Source organism: Panthera pardus, unplaced genomic scaffold (assembly GCF_024362965.1).
Source record: "Panthera pardus isolate Hobbes unplaced genomic scaffold, ASM2436296v1 HiC_scaffold_22, whole genome shotgun sequence".
Taxonomy (NCBI): Eukaryota; Metazoa; Chordata; class Mammalia; order Carnivora; family Felidae; genus Panthera; species Panthera pardus.
In genome coordinates this window covers 12,493,381-12,515,063 of record NW_026526788.1, presented here as the reverse complement: position 1 = coordinate 12,515,063, position 21,683 = coordinate 12,493,381, and the positions used below count along the sequence as shown (strand labels likewise).

At 47.8% G+C, this 21,683-nt stretch overlaps 1 long non-coding RNA gene across 1 annotated transcript; it reads right to left on the bottom strand.

Annotated features, from left to right (window-relative positions):
• Nucleotides 1-349: 349 nt before the first annotated feature.
• Nucleotides 350-21,404, bottom strand: LOC128779104 (uncharacterized). Its single transcript, XR_008425049.1, has 2 exons — nucleotides 20,754-21,404; nucleotides 350-615 (listed from the first exon to the last, which is right to left on the bottom strand). It is a non-coding gene; the product is annotated as an uncharacterized LOC128779104 (long non-coding RNA).
• Nucleotides 21,405-21,683: the final 279 nt, after the last annotated feature.

Below are 21,683 nucleotides of genomic sequence, written 5' to 3'. Positions count from 1 at the left end.
GATTTCAGCTCAGGTCATGATCTCACGGTTCGTGAGTTCGAGCCCCACACGCTGTCGGCGCAGAACCTGCTTGGGATTCCCTCTCTCCCTCTCTCTCTCTGCCCTTCCCCTCCTCTCGCTCTCTCTCAAAAGCAAGTGAATAAATAAACTTAAAAAAATAAAGAAGAGGAAGAGAGAAAGATTTCTATGTCTCCTTCATGCGAGGACACAGCGAGACGGCAGCTCGTTACCAAGCCAGGAAGAGGGCTCTCCCCAGGAGCCAAACCCTACTGGGCCACAATTCTACCGTTAAGGCCACCCAGTCTATGGTAATTTGTTACAGCAGCCTTAGTAAACTAAGACAGCAACCTTTTAGGGATTGACTGACTTTATTTCCTGCCTGTGTATTATTATTCGTAATACTATGGCATCTATATACAATATACATAATAAGGCCTATAAATATACATATATACTTTATTATACAATACATAACACGCATCTATAACACATGGAGGCAGACAAAGCACTAACCACGGCATTTCTGGATGCGGTGCTCAGCGCTCACAAGCACAGGGGACAGAGCAGGTGATGGTGACGGCCATTACTGTGGGGCTCACTCAAAAGCCGCTTGTCCTGGGAGGAAACAGCAAGAGAGAAATCAAGATCCTTGTAGGTGACAAGCCACTGCATGAACTAAGAATGACCTGGGCAGGTGACCATTGAAGAGGCCCCCACTAGGATTTGCTGTAAATGCTACACTCTGGATGCATATGCACACGTGAGAACAGGACGTCAAAATTGTATACGCAAACATTCTACCGGTTCAGAATCGTAAACGGGACAGATTGCATCCAAGGAAACGAGATGATTTTTCTCCTCTCTACCGGAGCAGCGGCCTCTACTGAACTTACCCAAAATGCGAATTTTCTAGGCCTGAAGGAACTGAGCGGAGTCACAGGACTCCCCTCTCACTGCCCCTTCTCCGGGACCTTGCCACCCCTCTTCTTGCTTCCTGACATTGGCTGACACTTCTTTCCTGCACTCATAAATATAGATGTCCTATTTATAGCTTGTGTTTCCACTGGGTTTCCTGGAGATGTGTTGCCCGTATGTAACGGGTGTGACGGAGAACGAGTTCGAGGAATCTATCAGGGAATTTTTAATAAGAAAGTTATCTGTCATTCTGCAGAGTAATGGCTTGGAAAGGGGAACTAATTCAAATGTATAGTGTTCCTTAAGCTCATTGCTTTCTCCCAAGGTAGCAGGGTGTGTGTGTGTGTGTGTGTGTGTGTGTGTGTGTGTGTAAATGTTGTCTAACTTGACTAATTGGTTGTCTCTATATCTAACCACTGACCAGACCTCTGGACTCCAAATCGTCCCCCTCCCACCTCACCCTCTCCCCTCCTGTCTTTCCGGGCCCCAAGATTAATATTGCTATTTCCACCCCCACCTCCGCCTTGGTTCTAGCCCACGGATTGCCACCTGAGACCACTCCCCAGAGCTCAAGCCCCTGGTCCCACACTGAACTTGGCCTTGCTTCCCCTCTGCCCGAGTCTCTTTCTGGAGTAGCTGCCCAGACCCTCCGTTTCCCAGGACTCTTGCCGGGGAAGCTGTGGGAGGAGGATCCCTCACGAGACACGAGAGGCTCTCGCTGAGAGATGGCGGAGGATGTGTAATGGCAGGAATGCGGCGCTGAGGTCCCCAGGGAGCCAGCTCTGAGATGGAGGGTGGAGGGTGGGAGGGCAGGGCAGGGGACTCAGCCCACGGGGCAGACAGAAGTCCACGTGAGACTCAGTGTCAAATAAAGCCTCCGCGGATCCTGGGGGGAGTTTTGAAAATGGGCTGAGCCTTCAGTGGTGACTTGACTAAGGGCTGGAGGGCGGAATCTTCATGCCCCTAGTCTGTCAGCTACGGGACGCGGGCCTCCAGCAGGCACGGCCTTGGGCCAGGGACTCTTCAGCCGAGGCATCTCCCAGCAGCTGGGAGAAGAAATCCTAAGGAGACTCAGTCCTTCCTAAAGGAGATATCCGTGCAGTGCCCTCAGACCCTCCACCCCCCAGGCATCTCCCCTGCCCAGCAGAGAACATTTCCATTTTTTGTTTTAAGTTTATTTATTTTGAGAGGGAGAAAACATGAGCAGGGGAGAGGAGCAGAGAGAGAGGGAGAGAGAGGATCCCCGGCCCGACGTGGGGTTTGAACTTACAAACTGTGAGATCATGACCGGAACTGAAATCAAGAGTCCTGCTCAAGCGACTGAGCCCCCCAGCCGTCCCCCACCTCCAGCAGAGAACACTCCTCTGTACCCAGTCTGGAAGTCACTGTGAACCCCTACCCCCAATGCCAGGAGTAGCCCAAGTACAACAAGGGTAGTGCAGAGCCACAGAGGACGTGCTCGAGGGCGAGGCAGAGAAGGAGGGCGGCTGGCACCTCTCAGAGCACAGGCCCTCCAGAGAGTGAGCTGGGAGCGGGCAGGGACGGGCGGCCCCCGGCAGGTGGGAAACGCCAGCCTGGATCATGTCCGTAACACGAAACTAAGAATGACCAGGGGAGAATAGCAGACCAGAAAATATCCCAACAGAGACCCATCCTCCTGGCCACACTGGGCTGAGGGGTTTCCCCAGTTTCCTTAAAAAGGAGAGAGAGGAAGAATTTCACAATCGTCCTTGCTCCACAAACGACTTCCTGAGACAGATCCTTAGTGAGCAGGAAGAGAAAACTTTATACCAGAATCTCCTACCTGTTTTATAGAATTCCTGGTCAACTAGACAAAATTCTCTCCCCGGATCCCAGACCGAGATAGGGGAAGATACCGATAAATCCATTAGTCGTTAGTCATGTTGTGGACCACACGTATCTGAGCCCCCCTCAAATTTCTGGGTAAGAGTCCTAACGCACAACATGAGGCCGCGAGGAGGTAAGGCCTTGGGAGGTGATTAGGCCATGAGGGAGGGGTTCTCAAGAGTGGGATCTGAGCCCTTATACAAGAGACTCCAGAGAGCTGTGTTAGCGGCTTCTGCCATGGAGAGCCAGAGGAGACACAGTTGTCTGTGAACCAGGAAGCAGGTCCCCAGCACACACGGAATCTGATGGTGCCTGGGATGTCGCCTTCCAGAGCCGTGAGCGATAAATGCCTTTGTTCACACCCAGCCCCGTCTGGTATTTCTGAATTGTGTGCTGGCCAATAGATTCAGACTTTCAAAGTCCCCGTCCGGTCTGTTACGTCGTTCTGGCCGGGATTGCGCACTAAGTATCTCCAGGGTCTGGAGACCATCTACCCAGTAAGCCGCCTTACTGCAGATGAGAACCTTAAATGGGCTCATTCCTCCCAGAGGAGGCTGCACTGTCCACAGGCAGAAAAGGAAGGGTCCAGGAGCAAAGTCGCCAGGAAGGACGGCGTAGAAATGAATGAGGAGATCAGAAAGCCCAGCACCGGCCATCACACACGGTTACAAGCGAGCTCAGCCTACAGACAAGGCTGAGAAAACAACCCAAGCGTTTGGGTTTTAGGGGCTTAGCCTACAAAAAAAGGAGAAGTTAAAAGGTAATAAATAATTGAATTCTTAAAAAAAAAATGCATGTTACGTGCCAGGGACTACGTGCTAGGTGCTGGGGAGGGATCGGGGGATAAAAACAGACCAGGGTCTCTGTTCTCATGGACGTGTAGTCTGACGGAGGGAAAGAGCCAGGGGTCCACTGAAAAGAGGGATACAAAGCATGCTGATGGGGATGAGTATGAGAGAGAAAAGGCGAGCCGGAAAGGGGGGGTGCTGGGGGTGAGTGTCAAACAGGATGGTCAGGGAAGGCCACACGGAGAAGGAAGCAAAGACGTGTGGGAAGTAAGGTGGTGAGACATTCAGGTGACCGAGGGAAGAGTGTTCCAGGCAGAAGGAATGAGCCGACAAAGGCAGGGAGGATCACACTGTGTATGGAGAGAGGCAAGGGGACCAGAGCGGTCCTAGCAGAAGCCATGTGTGAAGAACAAGGGCAGCTGAGGTCTGAGAAGGGGGCTGTATGTATGTGGGGGGAGGTCTGCAGGTGACTCGAGTGTGCAGCCGGGGCAGCCGTGCTGCTGTCACCTGAGGGAATGTTAGAAATGCAGACTCTTGGGGCACCTGGGTGGCTCAGTTGGTTGAACGCCTGACTTCGGCTCAGGTCACCATCTCGCAGTTTGTGAGCTCGAGCCCCATATCAGGCTCTGTGCTGACAGCTCGGAGCCTGGAGCCTGGAGCCTCTGTGTCTCCCTCTCTCTCTGACCCTCCCCTGCTTGCACTCTGTCTGTCTATCTCTCTCTCTGTCAGAAATGAATATTTAAAAAAAAATTTTTAATTAAAAAAAAATGCAGACTCTTGGGCCCTGCCCCTGAATCAGAAATTTGAAAAGCTTTGGTGTAGAAACTCGAGAACAAAGCAGGACTTGGGTGATCTTTAGGAGAGAAAGAGGGGACATTGGGGCTCGGAGCAGGGAAGCATCATGAGAGTGGGACAAAAGCAGATGTAATGTCAAACAAGAGACGGAGAGGAGAGACCCTTTATTTATTTGTTTTTAAGTTTATTTTTGAGAGTGAGAAACAGAGCATGAAAGGGGGAGGGGCAGAGAGAGAGAGGGAGACACAGAATCTGAAGCAGCCTCCAGGCTCCGAGCTGCCAGCACAGAGCCCGACGTTGGGTTCTAACTCACGAACTGCGAGATCATGACCTGAGCCAAAGTTGGAAACTTAACTGACTAAGCCACCCAGGCAGCCCAAGGAAAGACCCTTGAAAAATCTAGGAAAAAGAAACTCCATAAATCATGGTGCTTTTAGAGCAATGACTCCTGAGTACCAGAAACATGGGGCTTAGAAAGCTTGACTTGTCTCTGGACACTTCTCTACGAAGTAGGGGGTGAATAGGGCGTGTGGACATTCTTTTATTGTGGTAAAATACACATGACAGAAGACTTACCATTTTTAAGTGTACATTAAGTCACATAAAGGACATGTGTAATAGTAACTGTCACCATAATCCGTTTCCAGAGCCTGTTCATCATCCCAAACAGAAATTCTCTACCCACTACACAACAACCGCCCCACCCATCTTCAGTCAGAGCCCCTTGAACCACTAGTCTCCTTTCCGTCTCTAGGAACTGGCCTATTCTAGGTACACTTACATGAGTTGTACGTGTCTTGCCTCTTATACCTCATATAAGTGGAATCACACAGTATGTCTGTCTTTTTGTGTCTGGCTTCTTTTCCTTCACATACTAAGTAGAGTTTGAAAGAGACCTTCCCTCATTTTACAGACGAGGCTATTAAGGTCCAGGGGTTGAAAGGACTTAATAAAAGTGCTGCCTTGAGTAGGAGGCCAACCTGGGCCCTGATATCAGATACTAACAGGTCATCGAGTCCGTGGCTTTCAAAGCTCTTTGACTGTGACCCCGTACAGAGAATGCGACCCTGGACGTATGGACACGCGGAACGAACCCGAAGTTGCACAAAACACAACTTACGTACTACGTGTGATGCAATCTGACTTCTCCTTTCTATATCGCTTTTTTCAAAATGCTGGTTTAGACCCTTTACATTAATTTCATAGACAAGAAGTTTGAAAAGCACCACAGTAGAATATGCTTTGGAGATCGATACCTTCAGCCGAGCAAAGGAAGAAGAGTTTTGACATGGGCATGACTAGTGCGTCGGTAATGGTGATAAAACCCACTATGTGGGCTGTAAGGAACGTGGTGCAGAAATGTCGGTCCCCGTAGTGTTCATTAATGCAAACATGAACACAACGCTCACTGCAGACGTAGACTGATGGAACATTCCACCACACAGTAATTGTGATGGTTTAAAACTAAAATTAAAGTCAGTTATAACAAAGTCGCTAACACGTAAGAGAGTTTACTATCTACAAGCCCCATTGTAAGTTTATATATCTGTATCTATAAACTTTAACTTTACAACAACGCTGTGAGGCAGAAAGCGTTGTTATTCCCATTTGACCGGTGAAGAAATCAGTAAACGATATAGTATACAGTCAATGTAAAGTTTCCAAAAGTTTACAACAAGTTTGTTTCCAGCACAAAAGGAAAGAGCTTATAGACTTCCAGATCTCTGGCTAAAGCTCTGGCAGAGGCATGAATTAAATGGCCCGAGCACCCCCTGGTCTCCTAGCTCCCCTCAAGACACCGAGAAAAGCTGCCTCAAGAGCAAACACATTTTGATTGGCGTGAGGGATTGTTGTTCTCTTCACAAGAGAGAGTACACAATCAAGGGAAGTTGGACAACTCATTGTTGCCCTACTTCCTGCTTTCTTTTTCACCAACTACATGCCCCTTGGGTTCTGCACCTCCTTTCTCCCATTCCTCTGGCCAAAGATGGCGGCCCTGTCCTCTTTGGCCAGAGGCTGCCTACACCACACCCTTGTGCGGTCACAACCACTAAAAGTTTTAACCCTTTGTTTCCTGAATAATCTTTTTTCATACTTGACAGTGAGTCCCTCAAGGGACATTATTTAGTGCTTATTAGGTCTTTGGCGCCAAGGACAGAGTCTGGGGTTGAAATGTTGGGAAGGAACTGGGTGTCTGCTGGGGGAGGCTAAAAGCGGGCCATGGAAGGCATTCCCCCTCAGACCCTACAATCAGGCGACTCCACTGTTTATTTATAATAGTCTCTTTTCAAAGTCATGGTGGCTGCAGGGGGAGAAGTGGGTTGGCAGCGTGATGTTTTGGTAAGGAACTCGATCCCATTTATGAGGTGTTACTTCATCCCATCAAATAATGAAATGAAGACCCAAGTGTGTGTCATTTGGCATGCCCGTTCTTCACTTCTTCCTAGAGGTGGAGGTGGGGGGAGGGGGCTTCGCCTCATACTAGAGAGAAAGGGGATCCGGGAGGAAGTGTCTTTCGTTTCCGCTCGATAACAATACCATAACTCTGAATGTAAGAGGCCAGCACACAATTCTACCGGTCGATTATTTTACATCAATTCTAACCTGCCGGGAGACAAAATAAATTTCTTGAAACTCCGGTTTTTTGTCCCCGGAGTTTTTACAAATAAAATGACACACGTGTGGAGACAAATTACATGCTTGAAAATCTGTCACTAACATCAATTTTGCATAAAAATGTACTCAGCAACTGTTACAATGGCATTTCTTTGTTGGTGCTGGAAATAATGTGTGAATAGCTATGCTAATTTAGGGGCATTTTTCAAGTTTCATGAATACAGAGAAAAAGCTAAGGGCTGTTCAATAGGGAATATTTGGGGGTGGAGCTGTTGGTAGACTTCTTTGTTGATTTATTGTATCTTGACAGACTGGTACGATTGAAATGAATTAAATATTAGACAGGCTTAATGTTTTATATGCTATATGTCATCATAATAGCAAAGGATACAGATCACATTATCGACAGCCTTTGGATTTTAAAAACATAGACTGCTATCTAGATGAATGCCATTTCATGATTGCCTGCCTTGCTCCGTCAGATTAGAAACTATAATGGTTACTTTTCTTCCCGTTTTAAAGCATGGCGATCATCAAAACGTCGAAGCTGTTTTCGGAAGCGGTTATAGAACACGGCAAGGACCTCCAAAGAGAAAGCCGATGTTTTCGTGGAGATCTGAGCCTTCTTGACACACCTGGGTGCCGGCCGATGCTTGACCGATTCCTGACTCCACATTTGTTGCTAGATGTTGCTCGGGCCGAATTCCTGCAGATTCCAAGAACTGGGAAAGTGGGGAGCTGTCAAAAGTATCTCTTTGTCTTCTACAGGGCACTTTACCTTGGAAGCAGCAGACATCTACTTAAACTAGAGGGAAAAATTCATTATAAAGATACAGGGATGCTAAAAAGAGAGCAGCTACCAAGCCATGAAAACACACGAAGCCATGAAAACACACGGAGGGGGGCGCCTGGGTGGCTCAGACGGTTAAGCATTCGAATTCGGCTAAGGTCATGACCTTGCGGTGAGTTCGAGCCCCGCCTCGGACTCTGTGCTGCCAACTCAGAGCCTGGAACCTGCTTCGGATTCTGTGTCTCCCTCTCTCTCTGCCCCTCCCCCGCTCATGTTCTGTCTCTCTCTGTCAAAAATAAATAAACATTTAAAAAAATACTGTTTTTAAAAAACACGTGGAGGAATCCTTTAAACAAGTTTTTTTAATGTTTATTTTTGAGAGAGAGAGAGAGAGCACAAACAGGGCAGGGGTGGGGAGGAGCAGAGAGAGAGGGAGACACAGAATCCGAAGCAGGCTCCAGGCTCTGACCTGTCAGCACAGAGCCCGATGCGGAGCTCAAACCCACAAACTGGGAGATCATGACCTGAGCCGAAGTCAGATGCTCAGCCGACGGAGCCCCCGGGTACCCCAGTACATGGAGGAATCTTAAATGCACACTACCAAGGGAAAGAAGGCAATCTGGAAAGGCTACATACTGTATGATTCCAACTATATGACACGCCAGAAAAGGCGAAACTATGAAGACAGTAAAAAGATCAACAGTTAGTGGGGAGGGATGATCAGGGGAGCACAGAGGATTTTTAGGGAATTGAAAACATCCTGTATGACACCGTAATGATGGATATATGTCATTATACATTTGTCCAAGGCTACAGAATGTACAACCCCAAGCGTGAACCATCATGCAAACTATGAGCTTTGGGTGGTTAGGATTTGGCAACGTAGGCTCATCAACTGTAACAAACGGACCGCTCTGGTGAGTGATGTTGATAATGGCGGAGGCCGGGCATGTGGCGGGCAGGGTATTTATGGAAGATCTCAATACCTTCCTTTCAATTTTGCTGTGAACCAAAAACTGCTCTAAAAGAAAATTAAGCCCTTAAAAACCTACGGGGGTTTTCTTGGACGCCAAGACCTGGAGGTGTGATTTGCTGTCATGGGGATTAAAATCTGGAACTCTGAGACAAACTCAGGCAGCTACATCCGTCTCTGTGTCTTTCTCTCTGGGACTGGGGACTCTCTTGCGTCCGACTTTCTTCGTGAACGGGCATTATTCTCGCTCTGGAAAACAGGGTCCTTATTGCCTTCAGCAGAAGACAGCCTCACTCTGTTTCACGGAACAACGGAGCCTGACCGGTGCCTCTGACAACGGGGCTCGCTTCTCATTTGAAATTGGTCCTCACCTGTGGTTCGTGTGGGGTCCCGTGAACTTGGAAGGAGTATAAAAATTGGTATGTTCATTTTCACTAACGTTTGACTGAAATTCATGATTTTCCTTGGGAATGAACGTAGACCACAAAGCACCATAGCAACTGTGATGCACATTAGGACGTGCTGCTCGGGTTCTCTCCCAGGAGCAAAGATTTCTCCCCCCGACCCCCCCCCCCCCCCCCCCCCCCCCCCCCCCGGTGCTTGGAAAACTGTTGGCAGAGTGCCTCAGCCATCAGCCTCTTGGGGATGGCTTTAGCTGTGGGGAGTCACCTCACACTGAGTCACCAGATTCCCTGGGACTGCTTCTATCCAATGATCGATCAATGCTGGGACACCGTAGGGCTTGGCCCCTCCTCTGATTCAAGATAGCTCTGGACTTCCGTTCCTTTTCCTTTCCTCCCTCCTCTTCCCTTCCCTTCCCTTCCCCCCTCCCACCCCAGGTACACTCACTAGTGACCCTCCTGAACGCCAGTCTCCAGCTTAGATTCTGCCTTTGAGGGAACCCGGGCTGTGGCAGTCACCAAGTCACCGATATTTTCACATCAGAGCTGTTGCAGATATCTTGAAATATTATATATGCTCATCCCCATTTCGACATTACGGTAGTTATTAGACTGCTGGATCTTGTCACTTAATACGTTAATAAAGACATATTTTACTCTATGAAAATTTGTTCTTCATATTCTGATAACTGTATTTTGATATAATTGGTTTCTCAGTCATCCCATACATCTCATTTTATGTATGCAAAGGTTGGCAGGATAGGTCACTCCAAAATATGCGGCTTTGGTATAAGGGTTGTTTTTAGCTCAAGGCACTTGAGAAGTGCAAGAAGGAGTCTCTGGGGGCGCCTGGGTGGCTCAGCTGGTTAAGCATCCAACTTGTGCTCAGGTCGTGATCTGGAAGTTCATGAGTTCGAGCTCCACGTCAGGCTCTGGGCTGACAGCTCGGAGCCTGGAGCCTGCTTCAGATTCTGTGTCTCCCTCTCTCCCTGCCCCTCCCCTGCTGGTGCTCTGTCTCTGTCTCTCCCTCTCAAAAATAAACATTAATTTTTTTTTTTTTTAAAGAAGAAGGAGTGTCTGACTTCCCCCTTTTCTTCCTCCGAAATGGAAGAGGTCCTGCCTGTACCAGGAGAAAAGTAACACTTTGGTCACCAGGGACCGAAAGCCGAAGTCAAGAGAAACCACACAAACAACTCAGCCTTATCTTTGGAGCTCCTTCCCCACTAGGAACTGCCCCGGCCCAGCCCCCTTCCTTGCCACATTTTCACAAGCTACTACCCTTTGTCAACCTCAGTATGTAAGTGTTCAATTCGAGCTGCTTCTTTGGGTCTCCATCCCTTCTGATGGCTCCCGTGTCACACAAAATTCATATTGAATGAGCGTGTGTGCTTTTCTCCTGTTAACCTGTCTTGTGTCAGTTGAATTTTCAGAGCCAGTGGAAAACGCCTAGAGAGCAAAAGTAGGTTGTCGTCTCCCTGACACATGGATGGAGGAGCCTGTGGGCTTCACAGGACTGTCAAAGGGCCCAGAGCAAAGGGGCGGGGGGTCAGAGGGTCCTGAGAACTCCCTCCCAGGAGGCCCCGTTCTTTCACACGGCAGTAAGTGCCCTGCATTCGCCCGCGACCCTGATCGGGGCTCCACTGCCACTCAGTGGGTCTCCAGCGAAGGTTCTTCGCTGACCTTTCCACACCACTGCTCTCCTCTTCAGTCCCTTCTCCACACAGACACGAGGTGGGTTTTTAAAAACAAAACAATGGGGGCGCCTGGGCGGCTCAGTCAGGTAAGTGTCCGACTTCAGCTCGGGTCACGATCTCATGGTTCATGAGTTCGAGCCCCACGTGGGGCTCAGCCCGGAGCCTGCTTTGGATTCTGTGTCTCCCTCTCTCTCTGCCTCTCCAGGCTCCAGGCTCCGAGCTGTCAGCCCAGAGCCCGACGCAGGGCTCGAACTCACAAACCGTGAGATCGTGACCTGAGCCAAAGTCAGAAGTTTAACCCACTGAGCCACCCAGGTGCCCCTGGAATGATGTTTTAAATATGCCTATCTAGTTATACCATTCTCTGTTTAAAACACTTGAGCAGATTCTCTTCTACTTTGGAAAAAACCTGAGCAGGACCCGTACACTCCTTGGTCAGGGGCCCAGGCTTAGCCACCAATACCATTTGATGACTCTCTGCCTTCCTCAAGAAAATTCTAGGCAGACTCACCTTCCTTCAAAACCTCTAGCTCTTTTTCATTGGGTCATGGCCTTCCTACCTCTCTTCTTAATGCACCGGGAAGCTTTTCCTTTCCCTATCCTCCTGCTTGAGTGTCCCTTCCTCGGAGAGACCGTCCTGTGCTAGATTCTGAGTTCTTCCCGGTCTAATTCTTTTCTTTTTTCTTTCTTTCTTTCTTTCTTTCTTTCTTTCTTTCTTTCTTTCTTTCTTTCTTTCTTTTAATGTTTACTTTTTTTTGAGAGAGAGAGAGAGAGAGAGAGAGAGTGAGTCAGAGTTGAGGAGGGGCAGGAGGGGCAGAGAGAGAGGGAGACACAGAATCCGAAACGGGCTCCAGGCTCCGAGCTGTCAGCACAGAGCCCCACACGGGGCTCGAACTCGCCAAACTGTGAGATCATGACCTGAGCTGACTAGACCATCCAGGCGCAGCCCCCCGCCCCCCAATCTTTCTTACAGCATCCTGTTCTTTGCTTTGATCTCACTTCGCACAATGGATAATTTTGCATGTATTTGTATGTGTGTCTGTCTCTCTTGTTCACTAGGCTATACCTAGTCTCCACGTAGCAGCTGGCACTCACTAAAATGTATATTGCGTATAATTTACAGAGTTCAAAGTATAGGCATAAAAGGAGAAGTTATAATGAATTTTGAAAAGGATGGCCTATTTTCCTTAAACATTTAATTTCCCAGCGTTCCTACTTTAACAGACGGGATTGTAAAGCAGCACCGACTGATGAAGGATTGATAAGTAATTTCGGGTCATCCCCACAAAAAAAGACACCCTCCTTCTACCATATCAAATTTGTCCCCATTGTCCTCAAGACCTAAAACTTTATAACATATTTTTTTTTTGGTTCTAAATACACACTTTTTTTTTTTTCTTTCAAAAATGCTTTGGAGGCTTGAGATCGTAAATGAGAAATTCAGGTGGCTTTCTTGGAGATGTTATGAGTCGGGTCCTAGGAACCTGTTTCCAAGGCAGTCAGCATGAAATAGTCGTTTCCCATGACCGTGAAGCGTGGACAGTCTGCTATCTGTGTTGTGTGCGTCAGCTCCCTGCTTCAGACCGCTGTCCTGAAATACCGTTCTGGGCCGGATCTCTGTTGTCGTATGTGCCCCGGGCATAAAACGGAGTTACAGTCCACCCCTCCGTTTGTTGCAGTGACCGACACGAGGGTTTGCAGGTACCGGGCCACGGTGTGTTTGGCATTACGATTTCGTTCAGTGGCCGAAAGGGAAACATTTGCTCTCTTTTGGTTTTACAATAATGTTTTTATTTTTTAATGTTTATTCATCTTTGAGAGACAGAGTGCGAGCCCGGGAGGGGCAGAGAGAGGGAGACGCAGAATCGGAAGCAGGCTCCGGGCTGTCAGCACAGAGCCTGACGCGAGGCTCGAACTCACAAACCGGGAGATAGTGACCGGAACGGATGTCAGACGCTTCACTGACTGAGCCACCTAAGGCGCCCCTACAATAACGTTTTTACTAGAAAAGTCATGTATGTATATTGTGAAAGCTGAAAAATGTCGAGAAGTGTAAGGAAGGGAATGAAAATTGCTGATGAACCTCACCATCGAGAAGTAATCACTGTTAATATTTTGGCTTATTTGCTTTTGGGTGTTTTTTACATTGTGAAATTGCTGATATTTGATCCCTTTGACCTACAAACGTGCTAATTTCATATTTGTTTCATAATATTCATATTTATTATTTACCCAAATGTATCGAAATAATGTCCCATACATATTATTTTACATATGTAAGAGCATCCTAAACACATTGTTTTCTAGCTTGCTTTTCTGATTTAACATTATGATTTAAGCATTTGTTCATAATATAGAAACTTCTGAAAACCTTGTCATGAATGACTATTATATTCCAGTGTCTGGATGTACCACCGTTGACCTAATCATTTCCCTGCTATTGGACATATCTGTTGTTTTCCTTTACAAATCGTGCTCTGGTAAACATCTATCAAATTATTTGTACCTATTTGAGATTACTTTCAGTTTTAGAAATGAGATTCCTGGTTACAGTTCACATCGACAGGTTTTCCTTGCTATCCAAAAGTTTGCTTTATGTCCCTTCCTTTTTAAAAAGACCAACATCTAGTGTTCACGTTTTTTGGCTAAGCTGAAGAAAAGTTTCACTTTCAGTAAATGGTAATTGTTTCTTTGCTTTAGGCCCTTTTGGCTTACAAAGGGTTTCACAAGAATGCTCTCTTTTCAGACAGAGGAGGAAATCTGGATTTTAAGGTCTATTGATACATATTGCCAGGAACTGGATTTTAAAAAGAAACGTACGTTCTAGGAATGCAAGGGCCTTGTTTGTTTTGCCCACCTCTGTCTCCCCAGTGACTAGACCACGACCTGTCACATTGAAGATACTTAATAAAATATTTGTTCAACGGATCAACATATGGCACCAGCCGCTGAAAATAAAGGAAGTTTTAGAAAAGAGCACCTACCTCTCAGCCTCTCTCCTGTATCAGAGATATTTTACAGTGGTTGATAACTACATGATAAAGCTTGCTGTGTAACCTGGGGAACGGTGTGACTTCTCTGGGCCTCAGTTTTCTCCTCTATAAAATGAGACTGGAAGGATCAACCTCACTGAGTTGGGGTGAGGATTAAATCAGGTAATTTGTACAGAGACGCATTATGGCACCAAATATGTAGTACTTGCTCAATGAATGTTTTTATTACAATTTTATATAACTGCTAAATCTTGAAAATATTTTTCTCGGGGCGCCTGGGTGGCGCAGTCGGTTGAGCGTCCGACTTCAGCCAGGTCACGATCTCGCGGTCCGTGAGTTCGAGCCCCGCGTCGGGCTCTGGGCTGATGGCTCGGAGCCTGGAGCCTGTTTCCGATTCTGTGTCTCCCTCTCTCTCTGCCCCTCCCCCGTTCATGTTCTGTCTCTCTCTGTCCCAAAAATAAATAAAAAACGTTGAAAAAAAAATTAAAAAAAAAAAAAAAAAAAGAAAATATTTTTCTCCAAAATGTAAATAAGGAAAACTGATGATTCTATGTAAACATCTCACAAAATGAGTCAAGAAACATAACTGTGAAAATTTTTTCTAATGTTTATTTATTTTTGAGAGAGAGAGAGAGAGAGGGAGTTGACAGAGCACAAGTGGGGGAGGAGCAGAGAGAGAAGGAGACGCAGAATCTGAAGCAGGCTCCAGGCTCTGAGCTGTCAGCACAGAGCCCGACGCAGGGTTTGAACTCACTAACCGCAAGATCGCAACCTAAACTGAAGTCAGATGCTTAACCGACTGAACCACCCAGGTGCCCCCAACTGTGAAAATTTTATAAGAATGCACGACTTTTTAAATTGCTTGTTGGTTGTTTTTATTATCCCAGGCCCACTCCTCTCTAATGGCCGGCAGAAAAATCTTCCCAGGAGAAAGAGTTCGTCTTTGCAGGGGAATGAGGCAGGGGTGGGCTGGGGGAGACTGGGGACACAGCCTGGTTTCCCAGGGGAGTGTGGCCGAGCGGAAAAAAAAGGAGGCACCTGCAGGATTTCAGACGGGAGCCAGAGGCAGGGAGCAAGCCAAGGGTGAGGAGGGCTTTGGGACTTGAAGGCTTTCAGCCGCAGACAAGCTGAGGAGTTGTGTGGCAGGGCGGGGTCACGGGGAGCAGGGGTGGCGTGGACGCTAAGTGGGGGTCGAGCAGGGGCTGGGGTTGAGGCCAAGTGCTGTCACACCGAGCACGGACTGGCAGCAGGCAGGCAGTGCCGGAAGGGCTGTGCTATGTTCTGCCATTTCACCTACAATGATTATCACAAACCTACTATGTGTCAGCCACTCCTGCAGGCCCAGGGGAGTCAGCAGTGAACAAACAGAGAATCAAACACCCCAGCTTTTGTGGAACTGTGTTCGAATGGGAGGGTCTAGACGACAAACAATAAATATGACACATAAGTACATGATGTAACATGTAAGAAGGTGATCGATGCGTTGAAAAGAAAACAGCTGTATAACGGGGAAGGCGAGTGTGGATGGCGGAGGGAAGTTTGCACTATTAAAGGGGGTTTGTATGGGTAGGCAGGGTTTCAAAAGTGATGTTGGGGCCAAGATTTAAAGGATGTAAGGGAAGAAGGTGCACAGATACAGGGAGAGAGTGGTCTAGGCAGACGACCAGCGTATGCAGAGGCCCCAAGGTAAAGCATGTCTGGTTTTGAGTAAAAACAGGGAGGCAGGCCAGAGCGCCTAGGGCACAGAGAACGGTTGGGAGCAAAGGTAGAGAGATTAACGGGGACCAGTTAGCAGGGAGCCCCGGAGACCGTGGTCATATGGGACGGTCCTTGATCAGAGCTTCTCAGCGATGTTCTGTACTTAACGCATATTTCATAAGAAGGGTTTCCTCACGCCATGCTCAGGCTGCTCAAACGGAATGCAGGACTAAGAATATACTTCCAAATTTCACCATTCAGTCACTTTCCACAGTTCCCTCCCCCATGACAGGCCAACCCTGGGGAAAGAAGCAGGAGATGAAGGTGAGCCCAGACACGCACCCCCTGGGTATTGACTTGGGGCAATTTCCGATATGTTGTAAGGTTCTGGTTGCTGGGTCCAACCCTCATGTTCCTGAACCTTCCACCCCTTCAGGTGCATAACTACAGACCCCTCAGCTCCTGGGAGAATAGGACCCTCCCTACAGACACCAATATGGAAAGAGCTTGACAAAGTGGGAAGGTCTAATTCCCCAAAAGGAGCCCAAAGCTGGGTAGCTCTTTTCTGCTAAAAGGATCTTTTTGATGATTAACAAAACCACTCACAATAATGAAACAGGGGTGAGTATGATTAGGAACTATGATTACTCAGGATCTCTGTGAGTAAACATATCAATTCAAATCTCTTCAAAATACTCAAAATCCTCCAGCTTTAGAGTCAGACAAGATAAAGCATTTATTTACATTTTAAGGTATCGAGGAGTGAAAATATTATGCCTGTAAGAGCTGTTTACAGCTTTACCGTTTTTTAACCTTCATCTCAGAATTATTTTATTTTTTATTATTTTTTTTAACATTTATTTATTTTTGAGAGACAGAGCGTGAGCAGCGGAGGGGCAGAGAGAGAGGGAGCCACAGAATCCGAAGCAGGCTCCAGGCTCCGGGCCGTCAGCACGGAGCCCGACGCGGGGCTCGAACCCACAAACCGCGACATCATGACGTGAGCTGAAGTCAGACACTCAACTGACTGAGCCACCCAGGCACCCCCATCTCAGACTTATTTTTAAACACATGTGCGCTCTCTATGGAAACCCAAAGCTTCAGAATATTTAAGTTCCGGTGATGTTGAAATATTAAAATAAATATTTAGAGGGGTGCCTCTGTCTCCCTCTCTCTCTCTGCCCCTCCCCTGCTCATGCTCTGTCTCTCTCTCAAAAATAAATACACATTAAAACATTTTTCAATGAATATTTAGAATCCACATTACAGGTGTGTTTTCAATTCATGTGAGTGTATGTAAAATACAGCTTTTCAGTAGTTTAACGACATCAGAAGGCTCTGCCAAGGAGTGGGGAGCAAATGAGTGGGGGCTGCGTACTTGGAACTTAGCCACTTGGAGAAGCTACTCCTGAATGCTGAGGTATCAATCACCCGCACAGACATTTCTCAGTTGGCGTGACAGGTTGCTGACCTTAGATCTCCAACCCGGCCCCGGACGGCCCCTTCCAGATACAGCTCTGGGCCAGACCGCTTGCTCAGGTCGCCCTCCCAGCCAGCTGTGCCGAGGGACAGGCCTCAAGTCCCCCGCGGGCCTGGTGCGTAGGCCCACATCTTCAACACCATCAATTTCCTCCCCGCAATATGCTCTCCTCAGTCCACAACTACCTCTTTTTTAGTTGTTCCGAATAAAAAGCTAGAAGAAGACGCAGTCCTTGGAACCACACCCCTCCCCTCCACCCACCATCCCGCCACCGTGTACGTCTAATAAATCAACTAATCTCAACAACTCCATCTCCAGAAGATGTAGTAACTCCGTCCCCTTCCCCCCATCTCCACTGCTACATGCCTGGTCTATACCTTCATGATCGCTGGCCTTGGTGGTTGTGACCGCTGCCTAGATGCTCCCTGTCGCCCTCCTCATGGCAGTCAGAGTGGTTTTAATACTTTTTATTATTTTTTTAACGTTTTATTTATTTTTGAGAGAGAGAGACAGAGCACAAGATGGGGAGGGGCAGAGAGAGAAGGAGACAGAATCCGAAGCAGGCTCCAGGCTCTGAGAGCACAGAGCACAGAGCCCCAGCACAGAGCCTGCTGCAGGGCTTGAACTCGTGAACCACGAGATCATGACCTGAGTCAAAGTCGGACGCTTAACCGACTGAGCCACCCAGACGCCCCCAGAGTGATTTTTACAAACCTGTACAGATCATTTCACTCCTCTGTCTGAAATCTTACGCATCCTTCACTGCAGTAAAATAAAATTCAAATTCCTTACCTCGGGCTACAAGACTATGACTTGACCAGACTTTTACCTAACTTTCTGACTTGATCTTCAGCCTTGGCGGCTATATTCCAGCCACTCTTGCCTTCTTTTGTTTCCTGAACCCACTCAGTTAGTTCTGGCCTTTGTATACCTGGTGTTCCTTTCTCTAGACAGTTCCCCCAACCCCACCCCCATCTTCTCAAGGCCATCTCTTTATCATTGAGATCTCCACTTCATTACCATTCCTCAAAGAGGACTTCTGCAAACCCCCAGTGTAAAGGGGCCCCCACAAGTCAGCCTCTACCCTCTTTTAACCCTCAAGATGATCCTCTTTATACTTATTTTTCCTTGTGGCTATCTCCCGCCCCGTGCGCAAAATGTGAACTCCGTGAGAAAAGGAATTCTGTCTGTGCAGGTTTTTACTTTATCCCTAGCAGCTGGAATAGTGTTTGGTAACTACAGGGCACTTGCTAGATATTTGGTGAATGAGCAAAGTTTTCTTCTGCTGGGGTGGGTTTCCATCTAAGAATCTGGCACAGCTTGGTAATCTTTATTTCCAACTCATAAATCCGGACAGACTGTTTCTCCCTGGCCACACATCGGACAGGTCTGCACACCCCCTTCTCACTAGGGGGCCTCACAGGGAGAGAGAGAACGGGTGCTCTGGCCCAGGTCCAAAATCCCAACTCAAAAGACGCAAAACTCCTGCCCTCGGACGTATAAACTGGCAGCAGCATCTTCCCACTTCTTAGAACAGTTTGCATTTAAAAAAAAAATTTTTTTTTTAACGTTTTATTTATTTTTGAGACAGAGAGAGCATGAACGGGGCAGGGGCAGAGAGAGAGGGAGACACAGAATCGGAAGCAGGCTCCAAGCTCTGAGCCATCAGCCCAGAGCCCGACGCGGGGTTCGAACTCACGGACCGCGAGATCGTGACCTGAGCTGAAGTCGGACGTTTAACCGACTGAGCCACCCAGGAGCCCCTAGAACAGTTTGCATTTATATGTAGGTGTTCTATGGACTAAGACTAATATCTGTCTCATTAGTTCTCTGCTATTTCCATACAACAGAGAGGGAAGAGGAGTTACCCCGTTTCCGCTGAGAAACTTAGCAAATGCTACTGAAATTATTTTAGGAAAAAACAAGTGGTCAGGGGCGCTCGGCTGGCTCGGTCGGTAGAGCACGCGACTCTTGATCTTGGGGTCGATGGGTTCCAGCCCCACCGGTGGGTGTAGAGATTACTAAAAAATTAAAATCTTAAAAACCAACAAACACATGGCCAGTGCTATCTGAAATATGGAAAATCAAAACCAAGAGCCATATGATCTCGCAAGCTAACTAAAGGACACACAACTTCGGGCTCTGAGGCATAAGCACGGTTAACAGAGAAGGCGATGATCTAGAAAGTAGACTGGCAACAGAGGCTATTTTTACCTTTTAGGCAATGCCTTCCATGAGTGAGCGTTTTGGTTATTTTGACGTTGAAATAGCTCCCTGCTGTCTTTAGCGTATTAGGGATTTACTAGTTTTCTGATTATGAAGGTAGTGCGCACTTGGAAAACACTGGTGCGGGGTCATTTGGCGGGGTCAGGACAGAGTGAAGGGAAGTGCGCACAGACCAGCCTGGGTGTGAGGCCACACTGCCCCCTGGAGGTCTGCTGTGTGCACTGAGAGTGCCCGGCCGCCGCCACCTGCTGGACCCTGAGTGTGTCTGGTGATTCCAGCAGGGGTGAGGGGTCCTGTGGCAGGGCACTTGCCCCGGGCCCACAGCAGGCTTCACTCAAAAGCAGACCTGCCTGGTAGCCTTGGGCTTCTCCTGGAGGCCGAAATAGGGGACAGTCATCAGCTCCTGACAGAAAACACCGTGGGTGAGGCTGCAGTCTGCGGTGGCAGCGAGAAAGCAGTCAGAAGGAGCAGTCGTGGATGTGTCCTTCCCACCCCTGCCTCGCCTCCCTGTGCCTGTGGACAATGCCAGGACGGGTGCCACCAGGAGCCATCAGAGAAGAGGCGGGAGCTCTCCGGGTGGCCAAGGTGAAAGAGAACACCAGAGGGTGTGGTTCTGAAGAAGCTGCAAGAAGCACAGCACGATGGGCAACACAGGGGCAGGGAGCAGAGCCTCGAGCATCAGGCAGACCAGCTTCAGAGATCCATGGAGCTGTTCTGACTCTGCGGCTCTGCTCTTACAAGAGAAAACCAGCAAGGGCTTCTCTGGACACGACTGGATGTGTACAGTCAGCAGAGGGGTGGGGCCTCTGAGCACTGGGGTTCCAGTGATTGCAAATTCGTGTGTCAACGCGATGTTTTTACTTACTTGGCGACATCAGGAACCACACAGTTTACGAAGAAAAGAGGAAAGACAAGCCTGCCGACTTAAGTAGGCTTAACATCAACACAGCCACTTTCTACCAGTATGATGTACTTCCTTCCAACTTCTTCCTATTCTTATGCTGTGCATACAATTTCGTTTCCTACTGTCTCATTCATAACAAAAGCTCTTTGCCTTCGTGCTTTTGAAAAAACAGGTTGATCATCTCTTATACGGTTAACATCACGTGACCCAGACATCCTACTCCTAGGGAAATAAACAGTGACGGGCGCACAAAATCCTGTACACGAGTGTATATGGCGGCCCCGTGCATCACCAAACACTGGCAACAACCCAGATGCCCCGCGGTGGGTAAATGGCCAAACCAGCATACGGCGGAATACCACTCAGCGATGAAAAAGAAAAGAGCTATGGACACGCACGAGGGTGTTGGTGAGCCCCAAAGACATGCTAAGCAAAAGGAGCCAGTCCCCAAAGATCAACGCATGACTGATGATTCCATTTCTTTGAAATGCTCCTGAAAAGACAAAACTGTAAGCACAGAAAACAGCTTCAGAGCGTGGAATCCCGGCTGCCAGGACTTTGGGGGTGAGGGCAGGACGCACGACACAGGAATGGCAAAGGCAGTGTTTGGGGAGGGTGGAACTGTTTCTTACCTTGATCTTGTTGGTGGGTACACCAATCTGTATAGATGCCAGAATTCACAGGACTGTGTACACAAAAAGTCAATTTTATTGTGTGCCGATTTTAACAGAACAGGCTGAAATGCTTATAAAACACAATTTAAAATAACTTTTTAATAAACATTCCAGCAGGGGGTTTGTGTTATTATTTAGGCACCTCTTCCCCTGCTGTGGGAGTGTTCCTATTTCTGGACAGAGAAAGCTGTAGTGAAAACTTTAGGGGCGTACATCTTTGTTCAGATTTGGGATTTTTTTCATCAGCATGGACCGGAAGTGGAATTACTGAGATGATGGGTACGAATATTGTTGGAACCCCTGATATCGCCGACAAATTGCTTTCCACTCAGGGTTATGTCAGTTGCCCACCCCACCCTCCATTGGCCGTGGCTGAGATTCACTGGTTTGGACATTCTTAAGCATGTGAAATTAGAAGATTTATTCAGGGTTGTTTGGAGAATCCTTGTAGGGAGGAAAGAGGCGTAAGAGAAGCCGAGGTGTGTGAACGTCTAGACCAGAAGAGAAACTCGACCTTCAGACCTGAAGATTATGTGCTTCATCTTTTTGTGCTATTCTGACAATGCCAACTTTTCTCTTCACCTTCCTTTGCCCCCGTAACTTTCAGGATTGATGTCCATTTTTTCATTTCTTCTTCTCCCTCCCTTTTAGCCCTAATGCAAGGGCAAAGTTAGGTTTGCTAGTGAGAAGGCTATTTTTTTTTAAATTTTTTTAATGTTTATTTATTTTTGAGACAGAGAGAGACAGAGCACGAACGGGGGAGGGGGCAGAGAGAGAGGGAGACACAGAATCAGAAGCAGGCTCCAGGCTCTGAGCCATCAGCCCAGAGCCCGATGCGGGGCTCGAACCCATGGACCACGAGATAGTGACCTGAGCTGAAGTCGGACG